The sequence below is a fragment of the Rattus norvegicus genome, chromosome 16 (assembly GCF_036323735.1).
Source record: "Rattus norvegicus strain BN/NHsdMcwi chromosome 16, GRCr8, whole genome shotgun sequence".
Taxonomy (NCBI): domain Eukaryota; kingdom Metazoa; phylum Chordata; class Mammalia; order Rodentia; family Muridae; genus Rattus; species Rattus norvegicus.
This window is the reverse complement of record NC_086034.1, coordinates 54,667,001-54,685,304: the sequence shown is the minus strand read 5'-3', so window position 1 is coordinate 54,685,304 and position 18,304 is coordinate 54,667,001.

The window sequence follows — 18,304 nt, the reverse complement described above, 5'->3', positions numbered from 1 at the left end:
ATTATTGCCCTCCCCCCAAGAATCCCGTTCACTGGGGGTACAGCTTCCCCTTCCACTGGTGCTCTTACTAGGATATTCATTGCTACCTATGCAGTTGGAGCCCAGGGTCTGTCCATGTATAGTCTTTGGTTAGTGGCTTAGTCCCTGGAAACTCTGGTTGGTTGGCATTGTTGTTCATATGGGGTCCCAAGCCCCTTCAGCTCTTTCAGTCCTTTTTATGATTCCTTCAATGGGGGTCCCATTCTCAGTATAGTGGTTTGCTGCTGTCATTCACCTATGTATTTGGTGTATTCTGGCTGTGTCTCTCAGGAGAGATCTATATCTGGTTCCTCTCAGCCTGCGCTTCCTTGCCTCATCCATCTTATCTAGTTTGGTGGATGTATATATATGGGCCACATATGGGGCAGACTCTGAATGGGTGTTCCTTCTGCCTCTGTTCTAAACTTTGTCTCCCTATCCCCTCCTAAGGGTAGTCTTGTTCCCCTTTTAAAGAAGGAATGAAGCATCCGCATTTTAGTCATCCTTCTTGAGTTTCATGTGTTCTGTACATCTAGGGTAATTCAAGCATTTGGGCTAATAGTCACTTATCAATGAGTGCATACCATGTGTGTTTTTCTGTGATTGGGTTACCTCACTCAGGATGATATTTTCTAGTTCCATCCATTTGCCTATGAATTTCATAAAGTCATTGTTTTTGATAGCTGAGTAATATTCCATTGTATAGATGTACCACATTTTCTGCATCCATTCCTCTGTTGAAGGGCATCTGGGTTCTTTCCAGCTTCTGGTTATTATAAATAAGGCTGCTATGAACATAGTGGAGCATGTGTCTTTGTTATATGTTGGAGCATCTTTTGGGTATATGCCCAAGAGAGATATATCTGGGTCCTCAAGTAGTGCAATGTCCAATTTTCTGAGGAACCTCCAGACTGATTTCCAGAATGGTTGTACCAGTTTGCAATCCCACCAACAATGGAGGAGTGTTCCTCTTTCTCCACATCCGCGCCAGCATCTGCTGTCACCTGAGTTTTTGATCTTAGCTATTCTGACTGATGTGAGGTGGAATCTCAGGGTTGTTTTGATTTGCATTTCCCTTATTACTAAAGATGTTGAACATTTCTTTTTTTCTCTCTCTCTCTTTTTTCTTTTTTTCGGAGCTGGGGACCGAACCCAGGGCCTTGCGCTTGCTAGGCAAGCGCAATACCACTGAGCTAAATCCCCAACCCCCTGAACATTTCTTTAGGTGCTTTTCAGCCATTCCTCAGCTGTGAATTCTTTGTTTAGCTCTGAACCCCATTTTTAATAGGGTTATTTGTCTTCCGGCAGTCTAACTTTGTGAGTTCTTTGTATCTGGAATAACAAAAAACATAGGATAGCTAAAACTATCCTCAACAATAAAAGGACTTCTGGGGGAATCGCTATCCCTGAACTCAAGCAGTATTACAGAGTAATAGTGATAAAAACTGCATGGTATTGGTACAGAGACAGACAGATAGACCAATGGAATAGAATTGAAGACCCAGAAATGAACCCACACACCTATGGTCACTTGATTTTTGACAAAGGAGCCAAAACCATCCAATGGAAAAAAGTTAACATTTTCAGCAAATGGTGCTGGGTCAACTGGAGGTCAGATGTAGAAGAATGCAGATCGATCCATGCTTATCACCCTGTACAAAGCTTAAGTCCAAGTGGACCAAGGACCTCCACATCAAACCAGATACACTCAAACTAATAGAAGAAAAAGTGGGGAAGCAATCGAACACATGGGCACTGGAGAAAATTTCCTGAACAAAACACCAATGGCTTATGCTCTAAGATCAAGAATCGACAAATGGGATCTCATAAAGCTACAAAGCTTCTGTAAGGCAAAGGACACTGTGGTTAGGACAAAACGGCAACCAATATTTCTGCCTCTATTCCTGAGTTATTCCTGGACATTGGGTAGGAATGTGGTTGACCAGTTACCTGACATTCTCTGTCACTTATTCTCTGTCACATCATTCACTTAGATGGGTTGAGACTTTCTATGTTAGTGTCCACCATCTATTGGGCAAGGAAATGTCTCTGTTGAGTTTAGATAGCTTTACTCATTTATGGGCAGAAAGATAAATTTAGAGATTGTTTGGTACTATGTCCATTTAGAAGACTTAGAGGAGATTCACTGTTGGGACCTGTGAACTCCTATGGTTATAGGCTCTTGACCAGATTTACAGCAATAAATAATATATTTGCTCCAGTGGAGCTGCCTTATATCCAAACAACCTCCTCTTTTACACCCATGAAGAGAACTTGCCAAGAATGATGGGAAGGGAGGTTTAAGTGGAGAGATGGATGGGAGGATAAGAGGAGGAAAATGAGGAGCTAATTTATTATTAGCTAATAATAAATACATTTGTAAAAGGCATATGGAAGTCTACTATTTTATAACTCCATGATTAAATAGTCATATAAGTGTTTAGTTACAGTTATCCTTATATCTGGGGACAATATGCTTCCCAGAAGCCATATGCTGAAAAAAAACCCCGTGACAGGTATGAGACATCTCTCAAGTTCATGGTCAGAGGTGTGCAGAGATCATCCAAATGATGCAGGATACTGTCACTGATCTTGGTTTCCCACCAGAACTTTGATGGAGAAACTCTCTTGCTGAAGACAGCACTTACATCAGTCACAAGCAAAAAGAAACCGAGTTGGTACAGAAAATCATCACCAGCCTTACACAATTGTGTAGTAATGAGAACACACTTTAAAAGAAAAATAACTAAGATATGTATCTCACCAATACTACATATTTTACATGTGGGTTAAAAATAAGGTTGACACCTGATTCTGCTTAGTATTCTGAACATAATTATTCAGATAGTGAGATAGCAGCATCAGATTCTAAGTAGATTGGAGTATTGTCCCTGAGTTTCTTTCCTTGGCTTTGAATTCTCAAAGATCCAGCCCGGATAACAAGGTAATAACAAGGCCAAGCTGCTATCATTCAGGGGCAGCTTGAGTGTAACTGCTGGTGAGCAAAGAAATAGTTGTTTTTATTCTTGGTAAAAGTCAGCAGTTTCTGAAGCTTTGTTTTGTTTGTTTGTCTGTTTGTTTTCCCCTCCCACTCACCCCAACCCAATCACCCCCTCTAATGTTAGAAATGTCATTGTCCACACTATTTCTGAACGTCAAACCTGACACTGTTTCTGTATGCCAAAAACTGAAAATAGAGTAACAGAAAATAAAGAATGCACCATATGAATGGTACAAGGTGTACCTCAGAACCCACTTATGTACTAATTGGGGAGTTGGGTGTGTAATGGTGGTTTCCATATTTGAGAAAACATTCTTGACTACAGTTTCTTTATGCATCTATTCTTTGATAAACTTTTACATGTATACAATGAACTGTTTTCACCTCCATCCCCTTTCCCCACAACTTCTCAGGGATGCTTGCTCAAGACCTTCATATCCTCTTTTTATTTTAATGACCCACGAAGTACAATTAATGCTGTCCATATGTGTACAGGTCACTGGAGCAAGGCCAGTCACCCTACCATCCATTCCCATTAACTCTCCTGAGTCAGCCATAGGAACTTCATAAGCTCCTCCCCCTCCAATGCTGGAATTTTAGCTTGTTCCGGTACCCAGAAGTGCTTAGAGTATGAGTTCAATACATGCGAAGTCTAGAACAACATCGCACATTACTGCTACCCAAGTGTGGGCAAAAATGGCACAGTTAAAGTTTGAACTTTATGAAGTCAAAGAAGATGCTGGTGGTGGATAGAGTGGAGCCTCATTTAGAGAGGGACTGAGAATCAAGCAGAAGAGCCTTGGGATGATAATTTGTCAAATAAAGGAAATTCAAATCATCGACCTAATTTTACGACAAGTGATATCATATAATATTTCTGCTTAGTTTCTGCCTTGTTTTATTTCACTTAATGTTTTCTAGATTCATTTGTGTTGTCATATATGATATGATATTCTTCTTTATAATGTCTGAAAGGATTAGAGTATATTCATATAAGGTCTTTTCATCAGCTTGCTTGCAGATGGACACTTTGGCTTGTTTTATGTCTTCAGAATGGTCGTGTAACCAACATGACATCTCTTCTAGATAGTGTCTATATTCATTTGTATTTAATCTCAGTAGTGGGATTACTGAACCTATGAGCATTCTGTTGATTTATTGGCCAACTCTGTTTGCCATGGTGGCTGCACTAAGTTACACTGTCAGCAGCAGTTAGAAAGGCTCTACATATCCAAACCAACATTTTTCTCTTCTTTTATTATTCAAACCTAATCTCATGCACCCTCTCTCCTTGTGACTTTAACTTATAATTATTATGAAATTTTCTTATACCTTCTCCCACCGTTGTGTCTCCTTTTTACATGTACGTGTTTTACCTTCCTTTTCGGATACTCTTCCCATGCCCTATGTAGGAATGTGCTAGTTAAATAGATTAATGATTTAAATGTAAGCCTTGAAACTATTAAAATTCATAGAATGAAACAGGAAGTGGGAATCAGTACAATCACAATGCTCTACAATGATGGCATTAAAGATGAATTATAAAACATAAACGATAAAAGCAAACCAAACAGGACATGCATATTGTGACAGTTCTGTCCAGCCAAAGAAATAATGAATGAAATGGAAAGACAGTTAAGAGAAGAAACCGTGTACAAGTCATACAATCAAAAGAAGCAAAAATCCAGAATACATAAAGAACTCAAACAACTTAGTAGTCAGTAAACAAATTATCTGAAGAGATTTGTCTCAAATGAAGTTATCTCTCTACTGGGGATTCTGATATACACCATGTGAAAAAAATATTAGCCCTTCTTCATTATTGAAAACTTGGGATTCTAATGGTACCACAAAATCAGAAAACCTTGCGACTCAAGCAAGGTTGTACCAGGACTGCAGGTCCTGAGCAGGGGATGCCAAGAAAAGTATGCATATGGATGCTAGAATGAATGCAGGGTCATGAGGGGCAGATACAGACAAAACACTGAACCCTTTGTGAGACCAGCAAGGAAAGGAACATCTTCCATTGTTTATGAGGTCCTCTTTACACAAGTATTTGTTAAAAGCAGATTACAGGCAAAAAATATACGAGAAGTAGCTTTCTAGAAATTTTGGTTTAGATTTATACTATTACACTTCTCATATTTTCTAAAACAGCAAATTGTCATATTTTCCATAAAGGAATGGTTAAGGATAAGCAATAATTAATGGACACATTATAAAAATATAATCAGGTATGATACACATACACACACATACACACACACATATATATGTATATCAACTTTTTACACAGTTGTTAAGCTCATATTGTACAGTTTACTTTCATAATGAGAAGATGATTACTATTTCCTGAACCACAATAAATACTAATGAGGATAATTTGTTTATTGCACTTTCTATTATTTTCATGTTAGAGACGACAAATGGAAGTCTCGTCTATAATCAAGGCAAAAATATTTGAAATGGTTGAGATTATTTGGTACTTTAGTGCTCATTCTAAAAGGCATATTTAAAAATTAAAGGCCACTAATATGCAGATCTAGAATAAAAATAGACCTTTCATTATTAGTATGGAAAGTTTCTATAATTGAATTCTAATTAAGTTATTTTAAATGGATATTTCAAAGCCTGAGTGGGTGTTTTAATCATGCACTAATACATGCAGTTGATGATGTCTTTTCTCCTATTAGATTTTCAGTGAATTGAAACTTTGATCAGACTTTCATCTGTCATTTCTTTGTACGATTTTGTCTTGTCTTTTATCTCCAGCACAAGCATCCTGATGGCTTCTTTGGTAAGACCAAAGACCGAGAAACAAATCTATAAAGCCATATTGTGTGGCCTCAAATCAAATCATCCTCCATTATGAATCTTCTCACACTAGGTCTACATTTTCTAGGATACTAAAGATTATTTATGACCCAGAAAACATAAGATTGCCATATGATAATCTAAAGCAAAAGAAATTTCTAAGAACTCAGATCCTTGTGTTTAACATATGATCTACAGAAAACACATCAGCAGAGAAAAATGAACTAGCGAATTCCAAGTATTCTGCTCTTCAACAGAACTATAGTCCCTAAATGACCTCATCCTTCATTTTTTACTGAGTATCTTATAGATTTCATGGTTGTATGTGCTCCAGATGTCTGAGGAAGAGATCGGGATGAACAAAGGAGATTCGCCAAGAATGCTGTAAGCCCTGATCTTATAAGTGTCCTTTTCTAGTAACATTTGCATGGCTAGCCCATAAACTAGACCTCTGCCTCTAAACTATGTTTAAGATATACGTGGTAGACTTCAGTTTCTCATGACTGCTTCTTGCAACCTGAAGGAGCTGTAGCAAATCTCAACTTCACTTGCTGATTTTTATCCCAAGTATTCGTGACATGGGTGGAGTCCTCTTCATGGCACTGGTCAAATTGGTTTCTGCAGGGTAGCACAACCATGTTTTCATACTTAGACACTGCAGTCTACATTGGCATTCTGATGAAAATATACTATTGGTAGGAGGCGATTAGATATTTAGCTTCAAAGCATACGAAGAATGTGTGTGGTATCATAAATCTAAGCTTCAGACTCCATCATGTTATTCCAACAGAAAAATGTATAGTGTTACTTGGTATGACAATGATTTTAAGGGAAAAAATCCATAGACATTCTACCCAAGGTCTAATTATGCTTTTATTTGGTGTGTGTGAAAGTGGAAAAGTTTCGAATGCTTGCCCAAGTCTCAGTTTCTTAGCAATTATATGATATTCCTTATTTATTGACCAAAGGCAGTTACTGTTTTGTGAACTATGGTCTTGGAAAGCACCCAGGAAATCTTACCTTTTAGTATCATTGATTATAGACTCAAACAATTCTTATCACATGTGTTGACATGAGTCACTACCAGTTAATAACTTTGAAACAGTTAATTGCAAGTAAAAGGCATGCTATGAAAATATGAATAGTCATGTCATCTTTAGAATAGGTAAGTCTGAAAATATATTCTGTATACATGTCATAAATGGAAGAGAAAACCTTTGAATTGAAATCACATCTGATCAGTACCACTCAGTAAGTTTTTATTTCCTGCATCATTCAGGCATTCTTTTTCATGCTTCTCCTTCACCAATTCTACAAAGGATCTCTGTAAGTTTGATCTTTTGACCTTTAATTTCAAACTTCCTACATGCCAAGTCTGTAATGCCTACCAGCCATTCATTAACCTATTTGTGTTGTCTTACTTGTTTCTTATGTCTTCTTTGGCTTGTGAAAGTTAGTATCTTCATTTGCTCCAAACAAATGTTTCATCATGCTTATAAAAAATTCCTGCACAATCCATATTAATGCAATACAATGTTTTGGCTGGTAAGATGGGTCAGTAGAACAAAGTGCTTGCTACTGAGACCTGACAATCTGAGGTCAACCCCAGGATTCCATAGTAGGAGCGAACTGACCTTCTGGGTTTCTCCTATGCCCTCCACATATATGTCATGGCACACATATGTCCGTATAGGCAGACTCTATTACATACATACATACATACATACATACACACACACACACACACACACACACACACACACACACACACACTAAAAATAAAGCCAGGTTTAGCTCAGCCATTGAAAAGATTTAATACCAGCACAAAGTCCAGAGTAGACAAAAGTATATGTAGCAGATTTAAAATTCAGAAACAGAAATTACCCAACATAAGTAACCACTCAAAATCAAAATTAAGTTCCTAAATTATTTGTGAGAAATTTAAGTTAGACATGATTGAGGTCGAGGTCAGAAAGTGTCTTGAAGAATCTACATGTATCAGTTACATAAGGCTTAGCAGCGGTTTTACAGCCATTCGTGTTACATGACCAAAAATACACACACTCACCAGCAGATATCACTTTATTCTTGATCAAAACCAGTAATCAGAGGCTGGCATTGTAGCTCAGTGAGAGCGTGGTTGTTTAATGTGCATAAGACCTTGGGTGTGATCTCCAGCATTACAAACAGTAACAAATGACCAGCAGATTACAATCTCTTTAAGAGGGAAGCAGATCTTTTGATGGCCATCTTCAAGGATCCACATTACCTCCTTAGCTTAGATTTTTGTCCCTAATTTGCCTGTAAACTCTAAGTTTGACTCTAAATTACATCTGCTAAGAATCAATACCATATACACCCAAATTTACTTCTCTTTACTCTCACTATGCTAGAATAATTTACTTCTATAAATAAATACATAAGCCCTGGGAAGAGAGGTCCATTGGTAAAGTGTTTGCCTTACTAATAAGAGGAAGACCTGAAGTTCAATCTCCAGAAACTATGTGAAAATATGAAATTCAAGATTTTTGTCTGGTCTCTATATACAACTATATACACACAAACACAAAAATGTATACTACTATTATATATGTGTATAATTACAAAATGGATATTTGTGATAATGTCCTTGGGATTAAAAACACTAGAATGAGTGGTTTAAACAAGCAATTTATCTTACATACATGGAGGTTGGAAGCTCCAGACAAATGTCCCATGGTCAGATGAGTAGGAGCCCTCTTCCTGGTTCACAGATGATGTTCGTTACCATAACTTTATGTAATCTGTCCTGGGCATATGCATATGGAAAGAACAGAACACAACCCTTCTTCCCTTTCAAAACCACTGATCTTATACAATTAATATTGACTTATTGCTTCACTTAATCTTAATAAATTAATAACTAAAGGCCCCATTTTCAACCCTATAATATTAGAGACTAGAATTTAATATATAAATTTGGGAAATATGTAACACCATAGCATCTAGCAATACCATTATTTACTTATTTTAGATTATTTTAGTATATGTAAAATACCTTAATTATTTCTTTCCATGTGTATGTGTTCTTTTTTTTTTTTAGATTTTATTATTTTTATTTATTATATATAAGTACACTGTAGCTGTCTTCAGATACACCAGAAGAGGGCATCGGATCTCTTTACAGATGGTTGTGAGCCACCATGTGGTTGCTGGGAATTGAACTCATGACCTCTGGAAGAGCAGTCGGGTGCTCTTAACCGCTGAGCCATCTCTCCAGCCCCCGTGTTCTTTTTTTTAATTAGATATTTCTTTATTTATATTTCAAATGTTATTCCCTTTCCCGGTTTCCTGTCAATATGCCTCCTATCCCCTCCCACTCCCCTGCTTCTATAAGGGTGTTCCCCTCCCCATCTACCTTCCCTTAATTCCCCCCCCGACAATCCCCTACACTGGGGGTCCAACCTTGGCAGGACCAAGGGCTTCTCCTTTCATTGGTGCCCAGCAAGGCCATCCTCTGCTACCCATGCAGTTGGAGCCATGGGTTAGTCCATGTATAGTCTTTGGGTAGTGGTTTAGTCCCTGGGAGCTCTGGTTAGTTGGCATTGTTTTTCTTAAGGGGTTGCAAGCCCCTTCAGCTCTTTCAATCCTTTCTCTAATTCCTCCATCAGGGGTCTCATTCTCAGCTCAGTGGTTTGCTGCTAGAATTCCTGTCTGTATTTGACATGCTCTGGCTGTGTTTCTCAGGAGAGATCTATATTCAGTTCTTTCAGCATGTACTTCTTAGCTTCTTCAATCTTATCTAGTTTTGGTGGCTATATGTATATGGGCCACATGTGGGGCAGGCTCTGAATGGCCATTCATTCAGTCTCTGCTCTAAACTTTGTCCCTATATCCCCTCCTATGGATATTTTTGTTCCCCCTTTAAGAAGGAGTGAAGCATCCACATTTTGGTCATCCTCCTTCTTGAGCTTCATGTGGTCTGTGGATTGTATCTTGGGTAATTTGAGCTTTTGGGCTAATATCAACTTATCAGTGAGTGCATACCATGTGTGTTTTTCTATGATTGGGTACCTCACACAGGATGATATTTTCTAGTTCATTCCAATTGCCTATGAATTTCATGAAGTCATTGTTTTTGATAGCTGAGTAGTACTCCATTGTGTAGATGTACCATATTTTCTGTATCCATTCCTCTGTTGAAGGGCATCTGGGTTCTTTCCAGCTTCTGGCTATTATAAATAAGGCTGCTATGAACATAGTGGAGCATGTGTCTTTGTTATATGTTGGGACATCTTTTCGGTATATGCCTAAGAGAGGTATAGCTGGGTCCCCAGGTAGTTCAATGTCCAATTTTCTGAGGAATATCCAGACTGATTTCCAGATGGTTGTACCAGTCTGCAATCCCACCAACACTGGAGGAGTGTTCCTCTTTCTCCACATCCTCACCAGCATCTGGTGTCGCTGGAGTTTACGATCTTAGCCATTCTGATTGATGTGAGGTGGAATCTCAGGGTTGTTTTGATTTGCATTTCCCTGATGACTAAGGATGTTGAACGTTTCCTTAGGTGCTTCTCAGACATTCAATATTCCTCACCTGAGAATGTTTTGTTTAGCTCTGTGGCCCATTTTTAATAGGGCTACTTGGTTTTCTGGGCTCTAACTTGTTGAGTTCTTTGTATATTTTGAATATAAGCCCTCTATCAGATGTAGGATTGCCATTTTGGTTGCCATTTTGTCCTAATGAGTGCCCTTTGCCCTACAGAAGCTTTGCAGTTTTATGAGGTCCCATTTGTCAATTCTTGATCTTAAAGCATAAGCCATTGGTGTTTTGTTCAGGAAATTTTCTCCAGTGCCCATGTGTTCAAGACTCTTCCCCACTTTTTCTTCTATTAGTTTGAGTTTATCTGGTTTGATGTGGACATGTAAAATACCTTAATTTACAATAATCAACCATTAGGTCTTTCTCCTTACTTTTAGTCCGCATCAGACATTCTCTCTTTTACTTCTAAACATACCTCAATAAGCATATGAGGATTTTTTGAAATTGTGTTTTTCTTCTGGCTGGTTTAGTTCCCACATACAGTCTGTCTCAGCAGCCATTCTGTGACCCCATGATGTTTGAGTGCCAATTCATTTCTCACGTGTGTGTGCCTGTTCTATTTTTTAGGTGAATGTGTTATACTTTTGCTACTCAGTCTTCTCCAGCATCTAAATTTCACACTAAGATTCCTAAACCTGTCTTCTTTGTTCACTCCTTTGAGAGAAATGCTGTGCCATGGTGCTGTTCATGCCTATTCATGTGCATTTCCACAGTGCTCTGAAACAGAGCTTCACGTGCGACAGAACAATGTCAATTCAGCAGAGGAAAAGAGGTCCTTTGTTTCCTTCAAGTATGGTCGTATTTCCCCTCTCTCCCAATTTGTTTGTCTGTCAGTTTTGTATCTTACCGGTGCATCACATCTGCTACCCTTTCTTGCCACTGAGATTTCTGGTGATACCTTCTTAACACCCCACATCATGACAATTAACAGCCCTACATCATGACAGTCAGTACCCCCACATCCACTATCATAAGTGTGACTGCATACAGCCCTCTACCCCACCCCCACCAATGTGTTTTTGGCTTTATTCCCCTATTTTCACCACTAAGTGACCTATTTCCAGAGAAATGCTATCATCCTTCTTAGAGCCCAAAGACCAGTTATTAATGTCTATTTGGAAAGTTTCCCTGACCCCAATGTAGCTTTTTAGCAAAACTGAGTATGTTATCTTAATTTTAGGCCACAAGGTTTAGACTCCTTTGAAAGATTTTTTAATAAAAGTTATTGCACACTTTTCTATAGTAAAACAGGCCACCATTATAATGCCAGACCACTAAGATTTCTGGTTAAAATCTATGGTGTAGATCAAAGATGTTAAAGAAGCTTAAACCAAACACCAAGTTTAACTGGTTCTGCAATTGTGGGGGCACATTAATCAATAACATTGAAAAGAGTAAGAAACTGCTGGCTAACTTTCAGAATATTGTGGGTTTATTTAAAATACTTTGATAAGCTGACTCTGACCTTCTCTTCTAAAGTATCATTTATCTGATCACACAGCCAAAGTTGAAGTGAATCATGGCATTGTCTCGAGGATGTATGATTAATACTGAGCAGGGTCAGTCAATCTCTGTTTTCTCTTGACTTACAAGATGCCTAGGTTTCTAGGCCTAAGACCTTCAGCACCCTTTTTTGCCATGGGAGACACAGGCTTAAGAGAAACTAGCCTAAGTAATAATACTGGACAGTTGCAAACAGAATGAGGTATGGCCTAAAAGGAGAAACAGAATGAGGGAAAGTTTACTTCCAAGGGATATCTAACTATTCTTTCTAATGGTTTTTGTCCTTTCATCACTTACAGTCTATGGGCTAGCCTGGAGAGTAGGCGTCAAATTGATCTCCCGAAACACATCCAACTAGACCCACAGATTATGACTTTATTTGAAATGGAGTCTTTGTCTCTGCAGATATAATGAAGGCTAAGACATAAGAACACAGTACAGGCAAGAAGGAGGGGAGAAGATTGGGGAAGAGAGAAAAACGAAGCTCAGACAAGCCAAGGACTGTGAAGGATATGTGAGCATCCACATAGCCTAAAAGCAGCTGGGCTACAATTCTTGTCTAGAATAGCAAGAAGTAACATGGCCCTGCTGGCCCTGTGATGTTAGACACCTGCCTTCAAGAACTGTGAGAAGATGAATTGGTGTTCTTTTAAACTACCTTCTTTGTGATAATTTGTTATAACAGCACTGGGAAACAAAAATGCTTCCTAAGTCTTATCACCTGTTCTTGCTTGAACTAGCATAAGCAATGTTTGGTTTTCCTAATAAACAAAATGCATTTCACTAAGAAAGATGATTTATAAATAATAGAGTTATTTTACTGGAAGAGCTTAATAATCATTATATTTAAATTAAGAATATTAAATATATTGTTCTAATAAAGGTGAAAATATTTAATGAAATACAATCTTTGTAAATAATATACAGCTGTGCAGTAGCCTCCTCACAGATATATTGTGGTTGTTGGCCATAAACTCACCATTCAGTTTGAATAGATGCCTACTATCCCCAAAAGGAAAGATTCTTACATGGACTTAATATTTTGAAGCTTTATTTTTTTAGAATATCTGTGTTAGACAGATTTCTAATACTGTGAAAAAAATCTTAGAGAACTAGAAAGATGACAAGTTTGTTTTAGTTCATGGTTTCAGAAAGCTCAGCCCATGGTCAATGGCTTCATTGTTTTGAGTCTACTGTAAAACAGAATAGCATGGAGGAGAAGCTTGTGGTGGGAAAAATAAAATCTGTTCAGCTCACTACGACTGAACAGCAGAGAGAGAGAGAGAGAGAGAGAGAGAGAGAGAGAGAGAGAGAGAGAGAAACAGAGACATAGTAGAGTCTGAATATCCTGCCCAAACCATGCCCACTATATGATCTACCCTCCTCCCAGCAAGCTCCACCTCTTAGAGGTTCTACAACCTCTGATCACTGCCACACTGGTAAATACACCCTTAATATCTGAATCTTTTTGGAAACAATTAAAATCTATATCATTAGATTCATCCACAATAAGGAATCACCTTATCTTAACTTACAAGACCAAAATGCAGCAGGAATCTGCAGAATGCTAAATGTAAAAGCCACAAGACACCAAAAAGCCTGTAGCAAGAGAGGTGGATAAGCTGGAACCACCACACAGTCTCTTACTCGCCAGCAGTCTATTGGTATTTTGACATACACTAAGAGATTTTTGCCTTCCCATGAAGGAACATAGTATAGTTCTAGAGATAGACTAAATATCTCTAAATAGGAAATCCTTAGGTACAACTCTGTCTGTTTCCAGGCAAAAGTGAAGTCTCAGAAAAAGGACATGAATCCCTATGGCTTCTCAGTAGTTAAGGAATGACTAAGGTGCGTAAGTTCAGGAATAGTAAGTGGTATTTCATTACTTTGGAATCCACAACCATGCAGAAGAGAAAGGAGGGTAAAGAAATCCAAACAGCAGCAAAGCCAAAACACTACAAGACGTTAAAAATGTAGTTTTGTGGTTACTGAAGGAAACCCTCAGTTATATCTCTCCAATCCCAAAGTGGATAAGAAGCAGAAGTGCATATTTCTTTGGAAGGGTGCGTTGTCTGTTCAATAAAGTCAGAATAATCAGAAAATGAACCCCAGCCCTGCCCTCCTTTGTATTTTTCAGTTGAGTTTCTATATCTAAGCAGTGTCACACATCCACAAGTAAATTAATTCACACAAAAATAGTATGGGATTTATATAAACTTTAAGGCATTTCTTGAACCTACATATTTGGTCAGCTGGGTCACTGATTCCATTTTCAGAATGCTGATAACGAAATTCATATATTTAAGCATTTAAAAATAAGGGAAACCTTGTCTTTATTTTTTCTTCTCCATGGCATTTCTAAAGGGTGTAGGCATTTGGCCTCTAATTTTATTTTCACTTCACTGCTTTGACAACTGAACTGGATAGTTTGGCATTAACGAGAAAGCACTGTGAGTGGTTGAAATATAGTTTTTCCTTTTCTTAAGGAAGCTTACAAACTCTGGTTCCTTTCCTACCCAGCTATCCCTTTTGGTTGCGTTGACGGGAAAGGTCACACAGTGTTGTGAAATGAGGTAAATTTAAAAGGAGAAGGTGTATATTTATCTAGTCCCGTAGTCCAGTGGTGTAGAGGCAGACAGGCAGGATACTTCCAAAGAATTCTTCCTTCTGCCTCACACTAGCCCAGAAATGGCCATGAGCTGACACTCCTGTTTTAATATTCTTGCTATTAAAAGTGAAAGTCGTCTTTCTTCCTAAGCAGGGACATTATGTTTTCTGTACTTCTGGTAATAGATTACTTCTAATAACCTCTCCAATCTGGAATGAGTGTTCGCATTATCCAAGAATGTGTTCCTCCATGCCAGACAATGATTTTTATCAGCTTTCTGACTACTGCTATGTCTGGAATGTGTTCCTCCAAATCACATCTTGGAACTTCATCACCAATTGGATAATGTCAGGAGATAGACCATTTGGAGGACGTGAAGTCAGGAGATCATCAGTCCATGCGTAGGATTGATGCCCACATAAAAGAGGCCAAGACTGTTTGGAAATAGCACTGTCTGTGGTATTTTCTTGTAACAGTAGACGAAGACAGATGATGGCTGCTCAGGCCACTAAATCAGAAAGTAAGTGGGAACAAATCAGTGCCTACCTCCAGTCTCTTTGCAAACAATTGTTAGGTGAGATTTTTAGGTTACAAGGCAAGTGAATGCTCCTTCTTACCTCCTGTGGCTGTGTCTAAGCTTGCTGGTATTTCTCACAGAGAAACAGCCACCTAGACTGAAATCCCTGACTTCTTGCAAGAAAGTGTTGAACACTGCCAAAATCTTTACTTATACATGGGGAAAGAAACAGGACCTTGAGGAATTTAGAGTCCAAGAAGAATCTATTATATGGCTATGTTTATAACCGTTTGCAAACAGTGCATCAACGTTTTGTTTTCCAGGGAAATGAAGAAGAAATGGAACCAGGAAAGAAGGGAGGTGTTTGGGTTGGGGAGGGGGACTGGGAAGAGTGGAGGGAGAGGAAACTGCAGTCATGATATAACTCATAAGAGAAGAATAAGAGAGAGAGAAAAAACATATGACAGAGCACCATATGTCTTCCAGAAGCATCTTTACATGCCGAGCCCATAAACTGTGGATAAATTATAATTGTGTTGGAAAAACACACTGAACAGGTTAAATATCTTTCCTTCAAAATAAGCAGAAATCAATGTGAATTAGGGTTGACCTAACCTTTCTTTTGGCAACAAGACCTCATCAGAGCTGCGTGGCAGCTCCGGAGTCTGTGACTGAGGTGCCGCTCAAATGAGCACAAACAAATGATATGATTGGTTCTCCCCGATGCTCTGTGCAAGGGCCACACCAAGGGGCCACATGGGGGACACCAGCCCTTTGAACGCCGACTTCTCAAATGCTACAAAAATGTCCCAAACATCCTCAGAGCCAGAAAATACACATATAAATACTGGAATCAGGGACCTCGATTCTGATTATTATTTATCCCCAGCTGCTTTCATCATACTTGCTTAGGAGCCCCTTGACCTTATAGCATAAGAATGTATTTACCCCTACTGTTTATCACATTTCTCCATCATTATGGGATACCTATCTAGCTGAATGCATTTGGATGGTTCTATTAAAATGTAAAACTGGCTTCAGAAATGTCAAACAATATTACGGAAATGGTGAAATGAGAGAATGGGGGAGGGGATCAGCTGTAGTGAGCCCTATATCCTCTTTTCTATGTGCCAACAGTTAGTTATTTTACAGAGTGCTTTCATTGGTGATATGGAAATGTCACTATTTAAAATGAACATGCACCGTCCCACAAAGAAACATATCAATTTTGGGACAGAGGTAAAAGAGCATCGACTGAGCTGTCAGATTGCTGAATTCGGTGTGTGTTTAGTATCATCTGAATTTCCAACGGAGGGAGGATTGCATGTCGTGTATAGTGATGATCTTCAGTATCATCCGATATAAATTCAATCCGATGGTATACCTTTAAACCAACAGAGAAATGAAAAAGAAGCCAAAACCAAATTATAGCAACAATGCAGAAAGATACTGTTTTCATCAAATAAGGAACATGAGCAGATGTAGGTTACATTTCAACTATAACTTGAGAAAATAATGAAAAAATAAGTAAAGCCTTTGGTGCTAAAGAAATGCAGAGCCTTTGGTCTTTGTAACTAATTTTAGGGTAATAGGTGAATTTCTCAGCATTAGGGTATTCTGTCCCTCACTATGGAAACTAGCTGCTTAGCATGGCAATTTCTGAAGTATTCCATGTCTAAATTTATATGAAGTCACACACTCAGATTTAAAAATATCAGAGAAGGGTCAAAGTCGTGTATGTGGAAACACTACTGATTACTTGAATAGCATTTAGTTTTCAAGTCTAGCTGCATTTACACATCATAGCTACTTCTAATTCCCAGATCAGTTTTCACGTGTGTCTTCTCCTCTCTTCTGTGTCACCAGAAGTCCATAGGATCTGCGCTGTTAAATATCCACTCAGTGGGGAAATTAAGACATAGAAAAGTTTAGCTCAAAAGTACAAGGTCTGATTTGTCTGGAGCTTTCTACGTCAAATATGGTGTTTATTCTTTCAAGTAAAGCAGCTTATCCAAGGTGTGAGAAGCAAAACTGACTTCAAAATGATACATTTAATGTATTTTAGTGCCTCAAAATAAACTTCAACAAACCTGGAAAGTAGAAAATAGGGGAAAAAACAGGGGTGGGGGCAGCTGGAATGACTGAAAATATTACATTGTAAAAATCTCTCATCTTTGAAAAAGTGCAACTAACTGTACCACTCTGAACTCCCAGGGACTAAACCACCAATCAAAGAGTATGCATGGATGGGTCCATGGCTCCAGCTACATATGTAGCAGAGGACGGCCTTATCTGGCATCAGTAGGAGGGGAGACCCTTGGTCCTGTAGAGACTTGATGCCCAGTGTAGGGGAATGCCAGGGTGGTGAGGTGGGAGTGGGTGGGAGAGGGAGCACGCCTTAGAGGCAAAGAGGAGGGGGGATGGGATGGGGAATTTGTAGATGGAAGACCGATAGGAGGGATAACATTTGAGGTGTACATAAATAAAATAACCAATAAAAATAAAGAAAGAAGGAAGGAAGGGAGGGAGGGAGGGAGGGAGGGAGGGAGGGAGGGAGGAAGGAAGGAAGGAAGGAAGGAAGGAAGGAAGGAAGGAAGGAAGGAAGGAAGGAAGGAAGGGCGAGCACATACACATGAGGAGGGACTGTCATCAATGCTTACTGTGAGAATAGTCTGGTACAGGTAATTACTCTGAAACATGTTTCACTAGCAATTGTAGCAGGAATAACTCCTATAAAAAAAAAAAAACAGAACCCAACATAGAGCAAACCATAATACGCGTGCAACAAAGACTCAAGTAATTCTTTAGGGAACTCTGAGTTTAGTTCCTGTACAGAGCCATCTGTAATTGAGGTATGATAGCAGGGCTTTGTATAGAAAATTTGATCTGCACAGATACTGAGACCTATAACAGTCACTATATGACTACTTTCTGCCAAAGGCCATTTCCGTAGAAAGGTACTCTGCTATAAAATGGCAACGCCCCTACATCATGTCCAGAACACAGTGTATCTCCTGGTTATGTGGAATCTCTTTTCTCTTAGCCACCCAGGACTCTAAAATGTGTGTGTGTGTGTGTGTGTGTGTGTGTGTGTGTGTGTGTGTGTGTGTGTGTGTGTTTTTAACTGAGCTGTCCACTTGCTGAATTAAGACTGTGTTTTGTGTTTTGTACCACTGTAATTACTATCTCTGTAAACTATAGAACTAGAAAAACCTGTGGCCCCTCAGACCAAGATATTATTTATTCTAACTAGGCTTA